The 25,361-nt window shown below is 46.1% G+C and overlaps 1 protein-coding gene across 8 annotated transcripts in view; it reads right to left on the reverse strand.

The window, feature by feature from the left end:
* The window catches only part of MRAS (muscle RAS oncogene homolog), a 35,658-nt gene extending 18,093 nt beyond the window's left edge, over positions 1 to 17,565 (reverse strand). Inside the window, exons 1-4 of one of the 8 annotated variants that reach the window (XM_072341525.1) lie at positions 17,305 to 17,413; positions 16,801 to 16,930; positions 16,186 to 16,233; positions 14,893 to 15,003 (exon numbers count right to left, since the gene is read on the reverse strand). The gene's annotated coding sequence lies outside the window, so the exon portion shown is untranslated. The other 7 variants (XM_072341523.1, XM_072341524.1, XM_072341522.1 and 4 more) reach the window with 7 other exon arrangements.
* Positions 17,566 to 25,361: the final 7,796 nt, after the last annotated feature.

The raw sequence follows: 25,361 nt of genomic DNA on the forward strand, positions 1-25,361 counted from the left end.
GAATCCTAAAGGCACTTCTCACTTGCAGTGCTTGAGAGTCCTACATTCCTTATCATACAGCAAAGAACCCACCCTTTGACAAAGGGCTTTTCACAGCTCTGCTAACCAGCTTCTCCCCCCCCCCCCACTACACACCCACTTTCCCATGCATGTGGGCAAACACATGAAAGGAGGCAAAATAAAATCAGATGTGAATATTCAAATTTAAGTTTGTTTTACTTATGGGAAAAAGATTCTCAGGCCAAAGCAGCCTGTGGAATCCAAGCTGTAACCAAAAATTTATCCCCTGAAATATTCGGTGTCAGCAACTGACCCCAAAGTGTGCTGTTAAGTCATAGCAATGCTCAAAGACAACGTAAAGATAATGCGAATGATTCACCATACTGTGTGTATGCATTTTTCCCTGCAAACAGGCATGAGGACAAGGTTTATTTGCTATGTCTTGCCTCTGACCACCACACTATGATCCAACCACAGCCAGCAGGACACAGTTCTCGGAGCTCTGTTCCTGGCTACAGTCATAGCTCAAAGCCAAAAGAGAAAAATCTTCCATTTGTTTTTTTAAATGAGGGAGTCTTTCCTCCTCCTTTCACCCCAACACTACATTACGTATGATAAGGCACAGCTTGTGTTGGGGATGCTTCTGAAAATACAGAAATAACTTGCCATATGCATAAGCTATATGTTGTACAAGTTGAGTGTCTTGACCACTAACTAAGGCTATGAAATAGACGACTTCTTGGGCCAAATGTATAGGAACCATTCTAAATTTTCCTCTAAAAACAAAGCTGTGTTGAATAGAAAAGGGGTTATCACAGAGGTGAGATTGCTAGGACTGGTGGGAACTGCAAAGAATTCTTGTCTGGCAGACACAAGCCAACATTTTCAGAGTAAGGAGAAACATGACCAAGCCACCTTGCGTCTAAACTGTAGGGAGAAATTCTTGAGAACAGCATTTCCACCTTTATCAACAGCAGCTGGAAGGGGAGAAGGGGATGAAGCACAGTTCTGCTCTCACCCACTTTGATTTCAGCTCCTCAGTACAGCCCTAAGGGAAAGTTTCTTATCTCTGTTTTATTGAGAATAAGCAACTTTTCCTCATGTTTACAAGATCACACTGTCAACAGGCCACGTGCTTGGTTTGCAGGAATCTCCCAATTTCAACCAGCTCTCTCATACTGGCTTGTAAGATCAAGCTTTATTTCAGCATTATCATGCTAGAGTCAGAAGATCCTTAGAAGCTCCTTAGAACTAAGGCTCTGTCTAAAAGCTGTCCTCAATCACTTCCCAACACATTTGACAACAATTTTTTTTTGCTTTGCCTGTGGCCGCAGCTTCACCCTGCCTTTATTTACACTGGAGAGCCCAGGAGTCAGCCACCCTGTGCGCCTCCAATGTGCCGTATGAAAGACCAATTGTTGCTCACAATGCAGAGGACAGGACACAGATGTGAAAACCACACTTGGTTTGTGCACTGTTTTGACCTCCTCACAAAACCGCAAGCTACTGCTCAGCAGAGAAGAATTACGTGTCCACCAGCATTTAGTACCAGCCCCTTTAACTCCCTCCTAAGAAGCCTTGAGCTTATCTTGCATGGAACACTTCCCAAAGTACTAAGATAATATTTAGCCCATTGTACAAACGGACTGTCCAACACTCAAAAGGGTCAAATCAGTGTTTACTTGCAGCTACTTTGTTATACTCTATGTTGAAGTTACAGGCCGAGCAACACAGCCTGCAGAGAAACAACCAGAATATAACTAGGAAAATAAAAGTAAAAATTAAAATAAGGCACTGTAGGCTGGTTTGTTGAGTACAAAAGCTGCATTTAGGTGATGTCAGCATGAATGGACAAAACCTTCTATCCGAGTGTCAAAAGGCAGCACATGAGTTTTTCTACTGTGTCAGCATCCACCAGCAGCAGCGGGGCCCCAGCATGCTGCCTAGATGTGCCATCCTCAGCACACTGCTGAAGGTCCCTGGGGCAACGACAGTCAAACTGCCCAAATCACTGGAGTATTTCCTAAGGAGTGTCCTTGTGCACTCTAGACATGAATTGTCTTTTGGGTTCAAAGCCAGACAGTCACATGTTTTGGCAGACACCAGATGTGTCCATGAATAAGTTTCCATCTCAGAAAAGAAAGCAGCGCTCCCAAGCCTACCAGCACATAAATGCAAACCTCCAAAATCCAAGTACTTCCACCTCTCTACACCTCCACCTGCCTTGACAATCAAAGCAAGAAGACGGATCATGCCTTGATGAGATTATAATCTCAACCATCCAATAAATCAACCCTTGAAAACAACATATGTCACCTTCTGGAAAGCATTCACCACTTACAAAGGTGCACAGAGCTTCACGCTGGCTGGTTACATTGCCACGGGCAAGTGCACAAGAGTCGGGCTGATTTTCATATGTTTTTGGCAGGAGTACTGACACAGCCTTTCTCAGAAGGGAGCAAGGAGGAATGTGTTTGCAGTAGATTTGATTGAGAAAAACTAAACAGACACTTTTTTATCTATTGTCTGAATACAAAGCAGCATGTGGTAATACGCTAATAAGCTGTGATGATAATCATCTTAACAATTTATACAGCTGTTTATTTTGAAGGAGCCAAGAGAACGATGCATACCCTACACAGACACACACTGGAAGAGCTCTGTTTAAGTCACTGGATGGAGGCGGATTTACGCAGCCCCCCACACACACACGCTGGTAATATCTGTGTCCTAACAGCACAAACTCCTTCATACTGAGACAGAGACACGGCCACTTCTAGGAGAGATGGCAAGGAGAAGAAGAAACAGCAGCCCACAGTGCCACTGAGGTTGAGCATTCCTTGGCAAGAAGGATTTCAGGTACAGAAGCAGTATGAAAGGAGTAAAACCCCATTTACCATGGGTGGAGTGGAAGAGGCTGAGATATACATAAATGCTGATAATGGAGAAATTCAGATTAGCTAATGCAACCAATGGGTCACCAGACCATAAATATGGTGCACATCACCATGGGGAAACTTGCCCTGAGTATAAGCAGGGCAGATATCGGCTTGTGTAAGCCATTATAACTCATGCTGATTGGAGCAGAGGTGGGGCCCTGTGCCATAACAGCGAGATCTGCCCCAGATATGTGACAGTTAATGTATGAGCACTCCTGTCCCTGGCTCCAGCTGCACTCTCCCAGAGGCAGAGCTCCCAGGGCAAAGCCATCACCTCAGGTAAAGAGCTCAGAATTAAGCTCAGGATTCACAGCTGAGGTTACAGCAATTAAAGGCATCAGCTCCCTGACAGAAAAGCCTGGCATGACAGTGATTTCTGGTCACCATGGCAACACATGACAAATTGCTTAATTCTGTTATGAAACCTCAAGAAAGCTGCAGTGGGGTCTGTGTGGGAGCAACCAGCTCCCTCCTTCTCACTACCGCTCTCCAAAAATGACAACTTTAGGGAGCTGCTAGAGCAATAGGCCAAGATTCAGCTTATGCATACTTATTTATGCTGACCAGCCCATCCTCAAGCAAATTTGCCATTGCTTGTTTGCTCCAGTCCATGGATTGCTTTTCACATATGCCCTGCCAGAGTTCTGCATACCTGAGGACACCAGCCTCACCTGAGGCCAAGGAAGCCACCAATGCTGCCAACTACTCCTACAGTTGCCATTAATAACTCTTCCCCTAGCCACAGCTCAGTCGCTTACACCCTTTTACCCAGTCTCTTTGCAAGCATTAGCAGCTCCCTGCAATGCCTCCAGGGCTGAAACTCTGCAAGATCTGAACACTTCCCTCTCTGTTCTTCTTGCAGGCGGCTGGCTGCAGCCACACCACTACCATGACACACCCAGAGATGTTAGCCAGGTACCAAAATAGTTCAGCTTTGCATCTTGGAGGCAATCCCTTGGACTGGAAGCTACTGAAAACCCCTTAAACTCGGGATGTGCGCTTTTTGGAGGGAACTGTCTCCCTAGAGCCATGCTGAGCAAACTTCAGGAATTTCTCCCTTGAGTTGGCATGACTGCCTTTCAACCAAAGGACCTGCAGGTGTATGAATAATCACTGACAACTGTTACTTAATAAAGATGATTAACTCTTAGCCAGGCTTCCTTCAGTCTTGTCAGTGTTCCTGCTTGGTTGATGCCTCCAAAAGGATACAGTGAGCAAAAGATTGACCACTGTCTCCAGTGGGAAATCAATATGGAAGAGACCAATTGTGTGGGAAGACAGAGTCTGACATCATTTAGCATTAAGCTGTTCAAAACCCAAGTTTCAGCTCCTGGAGGTTTTCTGAGGAGGATCTTGCCAGGTAAGAGTGCTCTCAACTCCTTCAGCTTCCAGGATGTCTGATGGAGAGCAGAACCTGGCAAGACCTGTACAGGGAATTACAGGCATTTCCTTTTGGAGCAGTGATCAAAGCATTATCAGATTGCTATTAAAGAAGAGGAAAAAGAATAGTTGCAAGCCTACTGTTGTTTAAAAATAAAACCTCTGCTTTGCCACTGGCTGAATTTTGATTTGTGGGATGTAGCTGCAGACTTGAAAGTGGCCTCTTAAAATCTCTTCCGGTGCAAAAAGATGCATCCCAAAGGCTGTGCTCCCTGAACTCCTCACTGATGTTCGGTGCCAACCAGATCTTCTCTCCCTTTCAACCCAAGATCACATCACCTCCCCCACTGCACAGATGCTGCTCAGATTTACTGTAAGAGAAAGAAAACTCACCAGGGGAGTAATGAAGCACTTGAGATTCACACAAAAGGCAACTAAAGGCAGTAGCTGCCTGATGAATATGTCGTGGTTATTTTAGGAAACATGGAATTATAGCCTGAACAAATAATAATGTAAAAAACCACGTCACTGGAAATTGCTTGGGTTGTAGGCAGCCTGTTCTGCTTCTCTCCCTCACACTGCCCTGTAAATTCTCAGGTGGTAACAAGAAGCTCTTGCGGCAGCACTGAGCTGTAACAGCTCTCCCTTGATGAAGCTGGACTTGGGGGTTCACTCATTTTACTTTCAAGCACGTGCTTCTTGTTGTTCCGATCTTTACCTAAATGCAGCATGGCACACATCAGTCCTATTGAGAAATGTCACTGAAACAAACCACAGCCCCTCCTCCACCTCCCCAGCAACTCTGTACATCTTCAGCATGTTACTTGTGGCGATTCAGTACCCTTTTCAAAACATGTAACAAGATCTCTGCCAGCCTGACAAGTCTACAGTCAGATGAAGAGGTTAGATTTGTATTAAAACAAACAGAAACCCCACCCCATACTTAAGTCTAGAGCTGCAGCACCAGAGCTATCAGTTTAGTAGGAAAATTCACATAGGTTAGGAGAAAGCCATTCCTGCATCTCCAAGACCTGCATTAACAAGATATGGTTTCCAGTCTAGGAGTGTCCACCTACATCTGTTTCAGCCCTTTTTCCAATACATTAAATGAGAGCATCCCCTTACAAAGCGTGTGGCTAAGCTGCTTTTGCTCCCATTACTTCTTGTGTATTCAGATCCAACATCCCTTTCCTTACTCATTTAATTCCAAAGCTCCTGGGAGGCATTATGGGATGACAGATTCCTGCACAACTCTTGAAAATTCTTCGCTAGTGAGGCCAGGAACGCCTCTCTTTATGTTATCATGGAAACAGCGAAGCTGACCTAAACATACTGTAGCAAAAGAAATCAGATAGCCAAGATGTTCCCCTGCCCTGCCCAGCCAGAGATAACAAGAACAAATTTGCAGCGGAGGAAGCAGCCTCAAATTCCAATAGCTGCCCTTCCTGCTAGCACAATCCCTGGAAATGGGCAGCTTCCCTCTTACACATCCCAGCCTGCTGACACACCAATAAAAAGACCCCTAATTCACTACCTGGGGTGGTTTTGCAACTCTTCTGTACTGTGCAGCAAGGTTTCTGTAGCAGAAGCAGCACAGCAGTGCTAAGTTTCTATACTGCCTGTACATGGCTTGCAGCAAATGAAGTGATGCAACTGGGTAGGAATCCTGAGCAGCACCAAAAACTGCCAGAACAGAACATCCTTGTTGCTCCAAATTGCCTTCCCCACTGTGATTTGGTTCTGCATCCCCAGCAAAACAAGGGCTGCTTGATCCTCACCAGGCCACACACCAAGCTCTGACCAGCTCCATCACCATCTTCTGTGCTGTGACCTTCTGGGCATCATGCTGGACACAGGGCAGGCATGGCTGAACCAATGCAGACTTCATGGCACCTACAGCTGCTTCAGAGATGGTTTATGGAGTACATCTTATTCCAGTCACCCTTCTGCAAATCAGTCAAAGCATTCGGCTCCAAGTTTGTGTCCAGTCAGGCTCTATTGTGTATTTAATGCTTTTTTTACATCTCTCTTGTTACTACCAGATGTCTTCTGGGATGTAAATGGCTTTTAAAAGATTCCCTTTCCTCCTGGCAAACACACTTTGTATCTCTTTAGATAGCTTTAACCAGGGACCTTCATAGTCTTAACAGTATTTCCATGTGAGGATCCCAGGCTGATGCTGCCAGTCTTCTGGGGAGAGACAGGGGAAAATGAGAAGAGTGGTGGTCTCATTTATCCAAGGCTTATCCTTTCCACGAACCTGCCTGAGGGCATGCAGCACTTTCACCTCCAGCATTCAAGCCACAGTACCTCTTAGTCCTTCTCTTGTGCAGCAGTCACCTCCCTCTTTGTATCCTTCTCTGAGTGGCAAAGGCACACTCGATGCTCTCACCTGAAGGAGACACCAAGGAACTAGAAGGCAACTGCCCAAGACAACCTTAAGCAACAGAATTTAGCCAAGCCTGACTTAAGTTCTCCCTCCTGCTGAGTGCACTTGTCTTGCCAGTGCCTGAGAAGCATCCTGTGAAGATGCAGGGCACACACAGCCTGTTCCATCTACTCTCAGCCTGAAGCCTCTGCCTCAAACTTTAAGTCATTCAATTTCCCGCAGTGTGGGAGGGTATATATGTACATTCATTAACACTTCCATTATGCCCTGCGGTTTGGCAGGTGGTGCTGCATTATGGATTTAAACAGTGCCAGCAAGCAAGTCTACAGCACTTCACTGGATTAGTGTTATGGAAAATTGTAGCTCCAGAGTGTTTTGCACTCTCCTGAAGTACCTCAGATGAGCAGGGCTCCAACCACTGCTCACTCTGTGCAATCACATCAGAAATCCACTTACAACTCAAACATAACCCCCCTCAAAAATCAATTATTATTTGGATGAAGAAAATTAGTCCAAAACAAACAAGCAGAACAAAAAAAAACCCAAGAGCAGAATCTCTCCCTAGCCAAAGGAAAAGGGAGAGGCACACCCTCAGCTGTCATTGCCACAAAGCATCTTTCACACACAAACAATAACATCTTTTGCTTCCACACTATAGCTGCTTCTAGCATCCACATGGAGGAAGCACACCATGCCACACACAGCCAGACCCATGTCAGGAGTCAGCCTTGAGGGCACTCAGCCCTGCCTTCTGTTCAGTCACTGGGTTGGAAGCAACACGTTTCCAGAAACTGCAGACAGACCTCCCATGGGCCCACTGTCCCAGAGGAATGAGGAGATACACCGAGCTACGTTCCCTGCATAGGGACCCAGAGAGCAAACACACCGTTCAGTATTAGCACCAGGGAAGCTCTGATGGGAGAAGAGGATAAAAACATCAGTTAAATACTGACAACACCACATTTCTCTTCATTTATTGGGGATGGACAGACATTTTTTTTCTGTACTGTGAGTGCTTCTATGTGCAGCCATGCATACAGAGGAATTCCACAGCAACTTCCGAACTATCAGGAGCCATTTTTCCATCTATCCACCGTACAGCTGCAAAGTCACAACAGTCGAGATACAGAGATATTCTCAAAAATCCCGGGATGCAGCACTGTGCTGCTCTGACTTCACAGTAAAGTCCCATATGCCATCTCTATGCCTGCAGAGTGCCACTATTTCTTTAAACACGAAGGCAAGAGAATGCCAGCCTTAGCCTTAGCAACTCAAGTACATCATGCTTTAAATATCAGGCTCATAGACAGAACAAGAGATTGGGATTTGGCCCTCCTAGAACTGCAGGATTCTCCCTGGGGGTCACTCACTCCACACAGGGGTCTTTCTCATATGCTTCAGTACATTCAAGGAGACTGGAAGAAAACAAACAACTACACACAGGACAAAACCAAAACTTGAACAAAAAGATAACTGGAGATGCCCTTACATTTTATCTTGACCCTGTGAGCTATAACATAACATGAGATGGGTTGCCCTGTTGGTGTCTTAGCATGTTTCTTCATATAAAATTCTCTCTATTAAAAGCAGAGAAGCCTAGATGACAGCATGGACTGCAACCACTTGGAAAAAAAAAAAAAGCCCCAAAGCACTTAAGGGCTGGTAAGGGACACGATTACTTTCATCCTGCCACAGCATGTTTCAGTTTAACCACTGCATCTCTCAGCACTTTTGGTTCATACTCTTTTACCACACCAGCTCGGTACACACCCAGTCTTAGGAAGGGGAAATTATATTTTGGCTCATCAGTTCCACCCGCTGTGTCCCCCCCACCCACACTGCACAAAGCTTTTGAAGGGCATCGGTCAGCCTGGGGTCAGCAGGCCTTGGGAAGCACTGCCTAAAGCAGCAAACCTCCACCCACTGTTGGTGCTCAGGAGCCCTCTGCCACTTCAGTTCAGCTTTATCCCTTCCCACCTCTCAAGCTACACCCCTCCACCTCTTCGCCAGCCTTCCCAAGGCCACACCGACTGCCAATATTGCTGTTTTCTCCTCCCAATCCAGAAACAGATGAGACAATCTGGCCACCCAGCCAGAGAGCTGCTCCCACTGTTTTGTGCAGCAAAAGGATTTATTCTGACACAGCACAAATCCAAACACATGCTTCCATACAGCCTACACCCAAAAATGTGATTTTTCTCCTTTGCTTTGACAACTTAACGCTTATTCCCATACTCTTGCGAGGCTGCTATGTAAACAACAGGGAGTGACTTGCTGTGCTCAGGGGGCCTTAGAAAAAGAGTTGTATTTCTCAGCTCTTCTGGACCCAATAAGTCACCCTCCTGAGGTTCAAAGAGTTTCTGAAGTCTGTAATTGAAAAATCCAAGGAAAAAAGAAAACAAAAAAATGGGTTGCTGCAGATCTTTACGAACACAGAAGGAGACTGAAACTGTTCTGTTATTTAATAATTCAAATCCCAGATGCTTAATTAAACAGACTTGCTATACTGTAAAATAAAATAAAAATTTACACATCCCCTGAGCAAATCTTACTGATTAACGGGAGAGACTTTGCACATTCCACAGGCATTCAGTTGAAGCCAAACTTCTGAAGGTGGTCTCAGCATTCTATAGGTAAATTTCACAACAAAGTGCTCCTGCAGAGCAGAGGTGCTGCAGCATCATACCAGTATCTGTGCCACATGGAGCACAGAGGAAATGATGTAAGCAGAGCCCTTTACCCCAGTGTTCAGGATCTTCTCAGACCACACCAAACTCCAGAAGAGGCCTGTTCAGCTCCTCGTGTCTACATTTATGCATGTTCACAGATTAAGGGCATCCACAGCACATGAAAGAAACAAGTCTCTCCCAGTATTCTGCCCCTGCACTATGAAGTATTTTCTGGGGGGAGAAGAGCAAGCACCATCCAAGTCTACCTCACAACTGTGGCTCCACAGAGCTTTAATCTTTAATCACTCTTAAGCTCAGACTGCAATTCCTCACCAGCTACCAACAACCTCTCTTCGGGTAGAAATGAAGCACAGTGTGCATAGAATGGGCTCAGGTGATACCTGGTATGTTTTCCAAGGGTGATTACGTCAGATACAGATATGTGGTTACGGAGGTACCTAACTGTGAGAGCTAAAATGTCAGCAGTGAAGTTGCTCAGCTGTTGCACAAAAGCAATTTTCAACAGCTTGGGGTTTTTTTTCCAGAGCACTGGGGCATATCTGCCCCACCTCAATGTACACTGGGAACTTGTTTCCACCAAAAGCCAGCAGCCATCAAACCAACCTCCAGCCTGAAGGTTTGCAGCAAGCACTCCTGAGCCAAAGGGATTCCTATGATGATTTCCCCTCCCTGGTCCATCGCAGGTTCTTAATGACTCTTCCTGGAATTGAGCACTTGCTACTGAAGAACTTTCCCCAGCAGCCATACTTTATAGTTAGATGTTCCCCACCCAGCAAGTCTTATACTTACACCGGTGCCATTAGTACATCCATACCAAGCATTACACAAGATATCAGCTGTATGTTTTCCAAAGATCACAATCTTTACTGAATTACCAGCTGCCCATGAAGACCACTTGTGAGTTATCAGGATATGTTAAATAAAGATGACAGACCCCCTAAGATTAAATTCCATCTGGATCCAGTCACTTTCCCCCCCCCCTTATTATCTACCTTTCTAGAGTCTTTCTGTGTCACAACAACCAACTGTTAAAGGTGCTCTTATCACAGACCCACAGGTTGTAATTGGAAAATCCCTAAATACTTGTAGCATCAGTGACAGAGACACGTGGCAGTGGGTGCTTTGGGAGCCCTTGAAGTGGGAAGGACAATTCAAGAAGAAAAAAAATGAAAAGGGTTCCCATTGCACCAGTGTCCACTAACATCCTTTTAAGTTGACTTGGATGGGCCTTTATTCAGCTGTTGCTTATCAGATTCACCACTGCTTCCAGCAATGCAAATAACAGCTGCTTATTCAAAAGCTTTAACTCTTCTTCCCATTATAAAATGAGCAAGTATTTTTACTAAAAACCAGTCCCAGCTTCACAGTCATCTCTTTCCAAGCACACTTCTTTAAATAAATAAATGTACTATAAGAAACTTAAACGTTTGGGAACTGATATAACAGACTTGTAAAAAGTGAAGCAAAAAACCTACTAAATTGGAAGATTTCACCTTAATGGTTATTTGCTGCTTGTTTGTGTGGTCTGAGACACACAGGGACACCCCACCACTGACTGCCACTGTGACTTTCTATTAGAGGAGCAGCTCAGCAACTCACATGCAAGGGCAGGGAAGCTGACAGCACTGAGCACTTCCAGGGTTTGCTATGAGAGTACTTCACTGTAACCAGCACCAGCTACATGAAAGGAGCCCAGAACAAAGAACTACATGGCTTACAGCTGGCTTCAGCCTGCTCCATAAATCCTCCAGAGGCTTCACAAAACTGTTACTTAACTCCTGTTGCCTTCAGCCTCACAAGAGAATTAGCATAACTCCCCACGACTCTTTTTTTTTCTTTTTCTCCTTTTTAAATATAGCAACCTATAAATGTAGATACATTCTGAGAAATAAAACTCATTGTTACTGTTCACCATGCAGCTCCCCCCAAAATAGAATTCCTTCTGCCAGCTTTACAAGTTTCTTTTCCCTAAACAAAACACTTCGGTGCCCCTTGCAAGGCCAAGACAGGAGGCCATCTGGCACCAGAGAGCACAAGGTCATGGCATGGTGGCAGAAGCTTTGGAGCCAGTGACTGGGCAGAACGATCTGAGGCCAATCCAGCCACTTACGTCAGCTCTATCCTAAAGCGAATATCGGCAGAGTTGGCTCTGGGCCCAGGAAAAGCAGGTATCTGCCCAGAGAAACAGTTTCAATAGCTGTGATGTGCCAGCATCAGGGAAGCCAGGTTTGCTGAAAAACCAGTGGTAGCATCTCTAGCTAGAGAATATTCCTCACTCCTCACCTTTCCTTAGACATACATCAGCATTCATCTATCTTGTCCCTCCCTCACCAGGCGTGACATTTCCTTCTTGGAAGAGTCCAATCTAACCTTGTCCAGGCGAGGAAATGCACTAAAATACCTTAGTAGCACTGAGGAATAATCTAATGGGTAGAGTATGGAGCAGAGCTTGATGGTTTTCACCAGCATGGAGAGTCAGTCTCAGCACCCTCGTGCCTGTCCTGGAGTCTTCCCAGCACAATTGTGTGTGCAGTGTTTTGCTCTGTTGAACATTCCAGCTCCCCAGCTGAAGAAAAAAGGTAAGTAGTGGGTGTCCATCCCATAGGTATGTTGCAAAATAAATACACTTTACATTATTAGTGTTCCAGGAATACTTCAAAAATTGCACCACAAATACTAGGAGTAATCTATCACAGCTGAAAAAGAAGCCTAATTTGCTTTCAGTCTTGAAGTCTTAACTATGCAAACACATGTACCAGAGTACAGAAGACTGTTTCCTTAGTTTATCTGTTCCTTCTGATAACAGCGTTTGTCCTGGTGACTCAAACTGCTCCAATCACATGCTGTTTGAATTCAGTGCCCCAAATAGTGTCTGAAGAAACACAAGGTTTACTCTGTCTACAGCTATGGCCAAGGTATCTGTCAGCCTCCTTACTGTCCTAACTGACACAGCAGAAAATACATACGTGCATATCCATCCTGCTGTCAGGTGATGGAAGGATAGGCATTTTCACATCTCAGATTTCTCTACTAAGATTGATTACCCATGAGAATCTACTTTCCCACAGTGTTTTTCTAATCTTTCTTCAACCTACTCAGTTAATATCTGAAATAAGTAGAGTGGAAGAGCTGCCATTACCTGTCCTAGAAATTGACATTCTACAGACATGATAACATAAGTCCTTTCTTAAAAGTTTCAGGAATATGCGTAGCTTAAAAAGCTGACTCCTATTTAAAATAATGACTAAGCCTCTCAGGAATCCAACTCCCAAAGTCACACAGGTAGTTCTGAATATGTTACCCTTTTACAGTAATTATGCCATCAAAGTTCCAGTCAAAAACTGATGAGCATTACTAATATATGCCGATGATTGAGCTTCTAAGTGAAAGACCTTCTTGCTTTATTTACACTCCAGTAAGTCACAATGCAAACCAAGACTTACTTTCACATACAAAAGCAATAGATTTGACCCCAGGACACACTTAGCAAGGTTAACCAATACCCAGGGAGCAGGTTTATGGGAAACTGGCTGCGAGCTGATGTAGTTCTACCCATTTTTTTTATTTCCTGTAGACTATTAAAACTCAAGAGTAAATGTTCGGTTTTCAGTGCCTTAACACCAGTCACTGCATCAACCAGCAAACCTAATCCTAATGAGAGGCAGATTCACAGTCACAGGTATTTAGCTGTAAGAATTTCTGATCTTACTCTACCAGCCCAAAGGCAGTCGGTGACAGAGAAAACACTGGGAGACAGGTTTCCCATCTCTTCTGCTAGCTCTGTCCAATGGGCTGATCCCTCTGTGCACCTGTTACTGCATTAACTACCACTTGTGTCTGAAGCAGTCAAGCTGGCAAGAGGGTCAGCATTAAGTACTACAGCAAACTACTTAAATAAACATTGCTAACTTCCCTCAAACCTGCCCCCAGCTCTTCCCTCGGTCATTATTTCAGCAGATATATTTTTGTAAAACACTTCATCTAAGAGCAGGTGGCCAGTTTGCCATCTCTCTACGCAAGATTTCCATATGTATTACTCCTCCGCTGACATTTTCTCATGCATACATGCATGGATCAGCAATTGCTCCTCCACTACATTTTCAAACAGAGAATAAGAGTCATAAATCTCAAAAAATAAGAAAAAAAAAAAAAAGTATGCCAAGAAATTCAGCATCCTAAGCTACAGCTGCTCATTCCTCCTCTCTGTGCAGAAAAAAGCCAGTTGTTCCGTACTGCAGATGTTGCAAAGTTGATGGACTTGCTCTGGATGTACATTAGATACAAGCATTAAGGATTTGACCCACTGGTCCGCTGGACACTTGTCCCCATGCAGAAAAATCCAGTGACATTTGAGTAGGACAAGTAGCCTGCACTCCCCTCCCACTGACTATCTTCTGTTGAGTCCCTTCTGTAGGCAACAACAGGAACAGCAGTAACTTCACCAAGGAGTGGGCTAATGTTCCTCCCATCTGTCAGTCCCACGCTCATTCTGTTTTCACTTGGACCAAATCCTCCCAGCTCCTTCTGCTTTACATTTCATTAAATTGGGATGCCTCAGACACCAAGAATAATATTGTTGATCTTTGAAAGGTCACTTCCAAGGCACATTTCCATATCTTTTAAGACTACTTCTCTTCCTAAGCCCTGTCTATGGGACTGGCTTGAAAGTCTGAAAAATGAATTCCATATTTTCCACATTAGATCTGTCCCCTCAGCCCCAATCTACTTACTGAGCATAGCAGAAGCTTATGCAAATACCTTTCTTGTGGATTCATGTTAGTATTCTCCATCTCCAGTATCTAATGTTTCCTCTGCACAAAGAAGCTGCACATTACCACGCTAAGATGAAATTTCTTCCTCCTTCAGTCTATGCAGGTATGAGATGTAAAGGAAAGCATGGAAGCTACATATCTAGGAGAAGATGAGGGTAACTCCCACCAGAAGGGGGGATGCACTGCATGGGTTGTGAAGTCTGAGCACAGCAGGAGCAAGGAACCACCAGGAGTGACAGCACCACAGCAGCAGTGCAAAGCAAATAACTAAAGCAGGCTAAGGCAAATTAAGACTGGTCAGCATCCTAAACCCCTCAAGGATAGACTAATTTGAACAAACTGCCCGACCTGTATGCAACAGGTCAGCAGAGAGACCTGGCTTTACACATAGGTGACATACATAGAGACTTGGTTTGAATCCAGACAAGGAGTAATTTTACACCCAAAGACAACAACAACAAAAGCACAAATAAGCAAGGCCAAAAGGCTACCCTCAATGAGCCCTCCAACATTATTAACAGAACAAAATTTCTGCTCCAATGATCCTAGTAGCGAAACATCCCCTACTAGCCACAACAGCACACAGCATGAGTGGCAGGTCACACAGGTCTCCAGCACAGGATACAGCCAAAGATGAGCACTGACAAATCACAGCATGATGTCAACAGTGAGAATGGTTCATCACTTGTACTACATCCACCTCTTACAGTGCCCTCACTTACTACTTTGCCAGGGACAACACCAGCTCAGGTTCAGGGCTTGTTCTTTTCCTCCCAGTCCTGAGATGTAAGCAGGTCTCTCCCAGTATCAAGGTGTGGAGAAAAGGTATCTACCTGCCCAAAAATCCAGTTTTATTCCTTCGTTTCTGTTAGTCTCAGTCTTAGTAAAAGGAAAAAAAAAAAAAAAAAGACAAGAACTCCAAAATGAAATAAGCAGCAAACAAAATACCACCCAATCCACACACAAACCACACAAAAAAAGGCAAGCTTTGTTTCTGCAGCTACTAGATTCTCTACGAAGAATCTCAAGTGGGTGAAAACACCCACCAAAACTTCAGTAAACTGAAACTGTCTTTCACGTTCATTCTGAACACAGATGCTGGGCCAGCTGCTCTCACGCAGGACCCACGCTAGCGGGGTGTTTGGCACTCTGCAATTCACACTGCGCTCCGTATCAAGTGGGATATCTCCTGGGATGGAGAATCAAAATAACAGCAAGTCAAACAAATCGATGCAAAACAATGACATGAAGTGCATCCACTACTGTTAAAGACACGCTGCCAGCTTTGCTGCCAGGATCTAGTATGAAGAAAGAACTCTTGTCTCTATCAGGAAATCCAAAGCCGTAGGTGTACTTTCTAAAGCTCCTGCTTTACTTCCTTGCCACACCCCTGTCATTTCTTTTACCTTCTTTTAAGCGAATAGAACCCCACTTTTACAATGACCCTAACAGACTTGGAGCAACAGAGAAGCACTTTTCATAAAGAAAATTAACAACAGCTGATGCATGCAAATTTCAGCCTTTGAGATTTGCCCCTCTTACGAAGCTAAACGTATAACTTCATAGCAAAAATACAGAAAAATACACTCAGGTATGGTGCACACCAAGCTGGTGCATCAGTACTAACCAATGCATGAACGACAGTTTCCAGATGAGACATATTTCCAGACAACAGCATCCTTTTCAGCCTGCCACCAAAATCCCAGTTTGAGTTGACTCATAAGATAGCCAAGGCCTTGAGGGCTTAGACTTTCACACTTTCAAAACACCACACAACTAAAGCAGAGTAATGCCTGCTGGTGCGTGCAGAGGTGCTGCAGTTACCTGTGCTGGGACAGCTGCTGGGCTCAGGTCTCCACTTTGAACTGTGCTCCCCTACCCAAGCCTCAACCTCTACCCTGAGCTGATACAACATCCCAACGCATTGCACGGTCATTGATCCGCAGAGGGTCCCGGGAACAACCCAGGATGCTGAGAGTGGTCCATAATGAGAAGAATGCTACCTTGTGCCTCACCTGCCAGCTTGGCTCTGTCAGAACCCCTCTCCCGGTGGTCAGGGCTCTCTGAGCAGTGTTTCCAGAGTTATTGAGCCGTTGAGAATAAAAAAAAACGAGTTTCAAGTTTGCTTTCTGATCCCCAGCAATCCCACACACACGAGCTGAAAACGCCCAGTCCTGTCTTAAAAGCAAAGAAAAAGACCAAAAAAAGAAAAAACTACCTCCTCCTGATTGTAAGGAGAGATAGCATCTGCGTCTCGCTTCGAGAAGCCCAGCAAACGCTCGAGCAAACCAATCTGGAAGCTTTCACAAAGTACTCGGAGGTTCAAAAGCAGTTTCGGAGCGAGATAAGAGCTGCGGCAGCGCGCAGGTCGGCAGAGGAGAAGGGAGGAAAGTGAAAGATCGGCGCGCGTCTGAAATCGGAGGGAGGAAAGGAGGGAAGACGGCCACAAACGCAGCAGTCCCTCGCCCGACAAAGCCCTCCGTGACACAGGGGAACTCGGGAGAACGCCCTCCCCACCGCACAGGGAGAAGCCGCGGCACACGCAGCAGTCCCCCCCTCGCCCCTTTCTTCGCATTACAACGAAGCAAGAAGCCCCCGAGAAGCCGACAGCCCGCACAAAGCAGCCCTACCGTGCGCAGCCCGCGGTCCCGAGCCGAGCAGCGCGGAGCTTCCTCCGGGGCCCTTTCTTCCCGACGCTGTCTCGGCCGAGGAGGGCCCGGCGGGGCGGCTCATGCCCGAGCGGCACTCCGCATCACAGCGCTGCAGGGAGAGGGACAGAGCGAAGTTGGCCGCGGCTCCCACCCCTCCGAGGGCATCTCCGCGCGCTCACGCAGCCACGCTCGCGATCCTCCACAAAGCCCCCAGCGCCGCCCCGCGCACACCCCGGCTCCGCGTCCCCCGGCAGCGGCACGGAGCCCCGCCGCCCTCCCGCCGCTCACCGGGGCCACCGCCGCGGGCCGCGCCCTCAGAGCCCGCCCATGCCCGCCGAGAGGCGCCCGCCGCCGGGCAGCGCCGGCCGGCCCCCGCCCGCCGCCGGCCATCCCTTATAGCGCCGCGCCGCTGCTATAAATAGAGCCGCCCCGCCGCCGGGGGCCGGGCCGGGCGCTGCGAGCAGCGGGAAGGCCCGGCGTCACCTGCGGGGAGTCGGAGATGGGTTCCGCTCCGGGCTCGTTTGCCGGGGGACCGGAGCGCGCGGCCCCAGGGCCCCGGCGCGGCAGTGGGCCCGGCGTTAAGGTGGAGCGCGGCCGAGGAGCGGCGGAGGCACCTTAAGGCGCCCGGGGGCTGTCACGGGGACGGGGAGCTGGTCCGGCTCTACCCCGGGAGCTGCGCTTGTCCCTGCGGCGGAGGGGCAGCAAATGGGTTGTGTCCCATAGGGTGCTGTGAGCATCAGTTCTGCTGTACACATGCGTATATGTATATATATATGTGCTAAATACAAGGAAGCACTGTACCTCTTATCATGATAACACAATTTGCCTTTTATGTACCAGTCCTAGTTGAGACTTTAGGGAGTGCACATGCACTGCTTGCTGTCCTCTCTTCTTTGCACCCTTGGCTCTGGAAGTGAAACCAGTGCCGTGCTTTGCATCACACCTCACCGGCAGCTTCTTTTGCAACCCTGCACCTTCCTGCAGCAGCTGAAGGCAGCCAAAGCCCTGTGTTTGCATTAGCACCAGTATAGGCATACATGCTGCTGTACAGAGGATGTGGGCAACAGCTGTCTGAGAATAACTCATGAGTGAGAGCAGTCATGGAATCACGGGATCATAGAATCCTTAGGGTTGGAAGGGACCTCTGAGGGTCATCTAGTCCAGTTCCCCTGCAATGATCAGGGCCTGGAGCTGCCCCTGTGCTGCCACAGGGCTCACTGGAGCACCAGAGCTCCTCAGCGGGTTGTGTTCAGGCCCTTAGGCCATGCCACCCTTGCCAGCTCAGCTCTTGCAAGTGAATCTGGGTCTTGCTCGAGTCCTTGGAAGTACAAAGTCTGAGCTCTCCAAGACCAGGTGAGCCCGTCTTATCTCACTGAAAGAGGGCCCACCCTCATACCAGCTGGTGTGTTATGAGCTGCCATGCACACATACCACAGGCAGCCTGGCTTTCTTTGCCTGTAAATTCTTCACTAATCTTGCTCCATCTCAAGGCATAGAAAACGAGCCCGGAATAACCCCCCTAGGCTTTTCTGACTGAACCATGAGGCTGAGACATTTTGTTCACGTGAATCAACAGCTTGGCTGGTAGGATGGGGGTTTGTCAACAGCAGTCTCAGGTTTGCGCGTGAATTCAGTGCAAAACTGTGCTCTTGTTGGCTGCAAATCTCTCTCTTGGAAAAAATCCTCTCAGTTTCCTGAGGGCAGCCTTTTGTCGCACTTGTTAAGCATGCAGTGCAGCAATGGAGGTGCCCAGCTCTCAGCAAACCTTGTCACTAAATGCTGGGACATTTCTGGCCTGGCACCAGTAGGTCAGAGGCTTTAGGTTTGCATCTTTAAATCTGAGCATCCAACTTTGTATGTGGATGTCTTAAACAGATCTCTGCTCACACAGAGATACCTCTATTCCCTAACAAGGAGCAGACCAACATTCAGACACCCAAATCTGAAAATCTTACTGTGTTTCATACCAGTGTTAACAGTGCTCGAGAAAACGTGCCCATGGCCTGACTCCTGGGTACCCTTCCATTCTCTAGAGTCCTCCTGCCCACGTGAAACACTGAAATGTTGTAAAAAGGAAAGCCAGAAATCCCCATTTCATCTTTCTTTCAATCCCAGCCAGAATCTGGAACAACATTAAATGTCTTGTAGTGCATATTAGTTAACATTGCTACGGGGGAATTGCTGCTGTGGTTGAGCTCTTACACAATGCAACATCTATTTAAGTGCATTTTTTTTGTATCCTGCTGAGTCACCCCGAGTAGCGCTCAAAGAAAACTTTCAGTTTGGTTTGACAGCAGATACACTGTCAGGAAGAGCCCTCCCTGGGAGGGTGTAAGTGCAGGTTGGGCAAAACTTCAAACTTTATAACTTTATAACTCAAAGAAAAACAAAACAAAACAAACAAAAACACCTTAAAACATTAGCCAGCATTTTCCCCCATGCAGCTTAAGGCACGCAACATTTCCAACCTGCTTCAACATCACTCCGTAGGATTAAAGAGACCATACAGTCTCTGAACTACTCAGGTCAGGCTGTACCTCAGACCAACTTTCTCTAAGGGGGTGTATTATCAACATAGTGTAACATTTCACTAGTAGGGCTAAATAACAGCACGACTGTTTATTGTTCCTCATTAAAGGTGTAAGTGGTTGCAGCAGAGAAGGCAGAGAGTGGACCTTAGATGTTAAATGTGGAGATGGGCACAAGGAGACCAAAGCCTGATCCCTACCTGATGACTGTCTCAGATGAGCAGCAAAGGAGATAGTCGAAGTTTACTTATGATGTGTCAGATGGCTTCAAATCTGTGTGAAACCAGTACAACACCTTTGTAGATCACATTATAACTCCAGTTGGTAAGAGGTATTGGAGTACTCTTTCAAGCTAAGGATGAGGAGCATCATTGTGCATCTATGGACTGGGAGCTACTGAACTATAAAAATACAGCTTAAACAGCTGAGGTTCATTTCACTGAACTTCTGTGTAGTGCTTGGCATGGATTGAGTAGCAATAGAGGACATCTAGTGAAATTCAGATGTAACTACATAAACCCGGTAAAAGTTCATGTGTGACTGTTCAGAAGATGCCGTGGCTAAAGATGGAATATGGTGTGGCCATAACAGCTGCAAGAGGGCTGCGAGAAGCTGAATGTGCAGCACACACTATAAACAACCCAGAAAGAAAAAGCCACAGAGAAGCTTTATATATGTACACTTATGTATAAATATATGCACAACATACATGGGGAGCATAGGCAGAAAAATATTGGGAGCTAATGATGATGCACCTTTAAACGGAGAGACATTGCAGGGAAGCACAGCTTTTTTATTTCTGCAGCAAAGACCCTGTAAGCAGGGAAACCGAGATTAAAATCAGTCATTTTCTTTCAGGACTCGGCTCTTATCTCAATTTGCCTCTCATGTGACTCACCCTGAGCACACACTACAGACATCAGCTTTAAGATGAAGATTCTTTATTTCTCTCCAAGAGATGAACTCTTTCTCCATCCCTTTTGCAGCATGCTATGCAGGGTCCTTCACCTCCTCCAGGTTATTTATAACAGGAGAATCTCTGGAAATATTTTTCCATACATATTCCAGGCCTAGGATGAGGAATTTGGCTGCAAAACAAAGAGACTGGCAATTTGCTTTCTAGAAAGACAAAGATCAGCAGAGCCGTGCTCTGGAAGAACACTCTGCCCTATAAGTAAAATCAATTTATCTGACACTTCTTGTGAGTGAAATTATTCACATTAAGATCACCATTAATTTAGGAGTAAGGAGTACACATTTGAGAGCTTATTTCTTGCACTTATTTCCACATCAGATGCACTCAGTTTGCGAGTGTTGAGGAGAGGTGGAACATTATTACTCCTAACAAAACTCAACATTTCTGCAGGCCAGGCTGGATCCTCGGGAATAGCTGTGCAAACCTACAGTAGGCAACAGTTTGCAGCTCAGCAAACAAGTCTGACACACGAGCAGGGAGGTACCTGGCCATTGAATGATGGCAGCAGACCGGGACTGGGAGTAAGCTGTGATTGGTGCAAGCACAGAGCGACCACAGCCCCACTGAGTAGCAAGACAAGATTTTTTTTTTCTCTTGCAGAATCATTTCTCAGGGATGAATGGCACATTGCAGGCCTAATCCTGGAAACTCTTCCAATGAGAACTGATATAATTAGTTGGGTGTGCAAAGATACATATTCAAATTGCATGAGTCTCTGATAAAGGGCCACAAAGAAGAGAGCAAAAGAAGAGAGAAAAAAGGCTGTATTAGCTAAGATGACACTGTAGCAGCTTCTGGTTCTTGCACTCTTCGTGCATTCGTTTTATTTATCATGGACTCTACATTTAGCAATTGTAAGACCTGTGTGCAGAGCAGCCCCAGCTCCTTTCTGGCTCAGGGGCTTTCCTGAGGGTGGCTAGCAGAGGCTGGTACAGCTCAGTGCCCTGCCATAGCTGCTCGCACAAGGCGAGAGTCGTTTCTCCAGCACACTGAGTCATTGTAGGAAGGAGACCAAATTTTACCCAATTTCCGAGAGCAGAACAGCACTAAGCCCTGGTGTGACGAAACAAAAGCTGTCAGAGTACAGGCTGTTATGCAGCAGGCAGGGAGGCCACTTGAGGCACATTCAGGAGGTCTTCAGATGAGCATCAGTAAAGGACACTTTACTGAGAGGCTGAAAGCTGCTGGTGTTGAGCAGGGAAGGCACAGTGCAGCTGCTTCAGTACTGGATACTCAGAAATTGATATATGATGTGGGTTTTAAGGCAAAGGAGACAAGGAAATCGATGACCCAGACAGAAAGGGAGATAGAGCCAGATGAAGCCCGATGACGACATTTCCAGGCAATTTGTTCACACTGCTGGGTGAACTGCTTGGGGAGAGATGGAACAGATTAGAGATGACTGCATATACTTTGCCCAAGAGCAAGATTGTGAGATTCACAGTTGCAAGGGCCTCTGTGGCTCCACACAGAAACATTAACAACTGATTCCCTTACTTATCAAAGCATCAGCTCCTGCTGACTTCACCATTTCTGCATGTAAGAAGGCAATTACTTTTCCTTTTAGTAATTTCAAGCAATTTACAATGTTGCAGCTACATGTGCACTCACAAGTACAGTGTCATGGAAATGGCAGGCTCTCTGGAGTTTGAGCCTAACGGGATGCATGTCAACCAGAACACTAACATAACTTAGCTATAAAAAATATTCTTCTAAAAATACTATATTTAACAGCAAAGGGAACTATAAGGGCTTCTTACACCACTCTGGCAGCACAAAAGCAGTCGTGGTGCACTTACCCTGCAGGGATCTAACAACAAACAGAAAGTAAAAGTGGCTAATCTGTAGTTAATTTGTCTAGTTATTGCTCACATTTCTGGTCAGATGCCTATTATGTGTTGAGAGGTGAGGCAACAGAATTAAGCATGGGAGAAAGACAAGTGGCCTGGATGGCAGTTGCATGCTGTGAGATGTGAACACAGAGCATAGCGCATGGGAAGTAGGGTATCCATTAATATTGCTACTGTTTTAATGACCTCAGTTACACCCTTATCTTCTTGGAGTGCTTGAGCTTTGGGAAGGTCAGTTCAAGTGCTGAGGTGCAGCACTGTGGCACCCTGGAGCATGCTGTACCATTGCCTGCAACTCCAAGTACAAAGTAGTGAAAACACATTGAGCAATACTATACTGTGAGAGATGTAGCAGCTGCATGCACTTGGTGGTGACTCTGTCTTGCTCTTCTCAGGCACCTCCCTACAAGTTATATATTACCCTCCCAACTCATTTCAACCATCTTATTCAGTGACCTTATGCATCTTTTTGATGTGGTTGAAACATAGGAGAGCTGATCTCCTAAAATATGATGCACAACAGATTCAGTATGGAGTCTAAGAAAAACTAAAGCACAAACCCAGAATTTCCCAGATATCTGTCCTTGCACCTGGAGCTTATTGCTCCTGCTGCAAACAGGCCACAGATGTACATATGCACAGCAAGTCCCCTCTGCCCACACACTCAGGAATTGGCAGGGCCAGTATGCGCTGCCATTTATTGAGGGCAATACCTTAATAAAGCAGTTGAGCTTGTAAGGGCTGTCAGACCTACACTGGGGCAGGGACCCTGCTCTTTGCTTGGCCTCGCTGGCTTGTATACGGAGCAGAATGCTGTAAACAGAGCTATAAATACTCCTGTGCCCACTGCATGCTCGAGGTCAGAGCAGATGAGCATAGCAATTCCTTCTGGCTTTAAAAATAAGCTATGAATCAATGCATTCATTGCAGGCTGAGTATCCCTGGAATGAGCTGGATGGTGTTGCTCCAAAACATTGGCATTCTGGGTGAGAGCACCGTTAAGAGCAAGGTATGTGTTGGTGAAAAGCACAGAAGAAGGAATGAAGCAACCCAATCCCTAAACCCCACCTTTGATAGGAAGGGATGCTGAACCTGGAAATACCTGCTGGCTTCAGGAAATATTTATATCCCTCTAAACGGCACTGACCTGTCAGATCACATCCCAGATCTGTCTGCTGCATCTCAGCCTCCACACTCTTCAGGTGAAACTCATTTTATCAGCACGTAGCTGAAGAAGCAGGATAGGAATGGGAGCTGACCTGGAGCAGGAAAGCCAAACCTCAGCCCCAGGCAGGGCAGTGCATCTCCACTGCCAGCACAGCACAGAACACAAGCCCAGAAAATGCAATGGAGGAGGTAGGATGCAATCTACTTAACCCTGTCAAGAGCAGAAGATAGTGCTCTTCAAAATCCTTTCAGCCCATATTCCCTACACAGATAAAAATGCCGTGGATTCCAACATCTGCCAGAATTATACAATGGCAGAATCCAGCTCTGGCCAAGTCCCTCTCCCTGCACTATTTATGGAGAAGCCATATAGTTCACCTAGAAGTGATGCACTCCCTGAACCCGCCTTGGATATCTCCTGCAGGGAGACACCTCTGACTTGTGAAATGCAAAGAACAGGCTGCAGTAACCTCTCACTAGTGCTGGGACAAAGACTACAGTAGTCCATATTTTTGTAGAAAAGCATTTCAGAGAAATTCTCTGTTAGATTCTTCTTCTGATTCATATTTCTTTTCTCCCTCTACTTACTAACTTTGCAAACATTTATCTGGCTGAATAACATTTTTGGTCCGCTGCCTGTTGCAGTGAAGGAAAACCTTTCTATTGACTTCTGGGACAGTCAGGCCCAGCTATTAGTGAAACATAAAAGCATTCAAACCCCACACTGTTGGGACTGTGTGTGTAAATGGCATTACTTCCCTCCTCCTGTGGTTGCTCATGAGATCAGGACACAAAGGCAGCCTGTCTTTTGGGAGCCTTCTTTCCTTTAGAAGCCTGTTTGCCTTCCTACCTCATAATGACAGTGAGAAATCCTTAAGGGTTTTCTAACTCCCATTCCCCAGTGAAGAGACCCAGCAGGCAATAGCTTTGTCAGGCAGCATATTAATGAAACAGAAAACATGACCTGAATTTTTATAGCTTGTACTTAGCAGGTCATTTACTTGTCATGAAAAGGGACATTTTGTATTAGTCACCAATAATAGCCTCAGAAAAGCAAGCCCTTAGCTCTCCTGTTTAATTCCCATGAGGAAGAAGGGAGGGAGAAAACCCAAAGCTGCTCCCTTTCCCTCCCCCACAGTGGGACGTTCCATCCGTGTGGAGCACTCTCCCAAAATTTAGTTGGAGGAATGGGGTTGCTTGTGTCACCTTGCTACTAGGCCCACCAAGCTGTGCCCTGTATCCCAACATGGGACAGGGGGAAGAGGAGGAGGAGGGTTTCTCCGATGTGTGGGTTGTGTGATTATTAGTCACACAGTGGCAACAAAATTGTCATAATATTATTCCATTAATTCCTTCTACTTGTACAGCTTGCTTCTATCCAAGTATTTTTCTCGTCTGTACTATAATGAAGTCAGAGATCATAGTGCCATTGAATGCCCCGAGTTGGAAGGCACTCACAAAGATCACTGAGTCCAACTCCAGGCTTCACACAGGACGTCCCAAAAATCACATCCAATGTCTGGCAGGTTTGTCCAAATGCTTCTTGAACTCTGGCAGCTCTGTGCCATGACCACTGCCCTGGGGAGCCTGTTCCAGAGTCCATCCACCCTCTGGAGGGCATGTAAAATTAAGACTGATGTTTACATGTTCTCAAGTACCAGTATTAGCTTAGTCCATTGCTAATCAATGCTGTTGCTGTCAGATAGTCCTTTATTCCAAGAGTCAAGTGTCAGAAGATTGTCCTAAAGGGTAGCCCATGTGCTGAAGAGCTGAAGCAGACTAAGCAAAGGAGAGTATATGTGACAGTACAGAGTAAGACCCAGGAGCGCTGACATGCTGCAGCCCTAATTCATATCAATCCACACACTTCATCACACATTTATGTCTCTGAGGTACAACTCCGCACATCTGCCAGTCTGCTCTGACTGGTGTCTTTCACACACAAGCCATCAAACTGTCAGACCTACCTCTGTGCACGGTCTCTAAGACAGTGGTATCCAACTGCATTCACCAGGGCAG

This window comes from Excalfactoria chinensis, chromosome 7 (genome assembly GCF_039878825.1).
Source record: "Excalfactoria chinensis isolate bCotChi1 chromosome 7, bCotChi1.hap2, whole genome shotgun sequence".
Classification (NCBI taxonomy): domain Eukaryota; kingdom Metazoa; phylum Chordata; class Aves; order Galliformes; family Phasianidae; genus Excalfactoria; species Excalfactoria chinensis.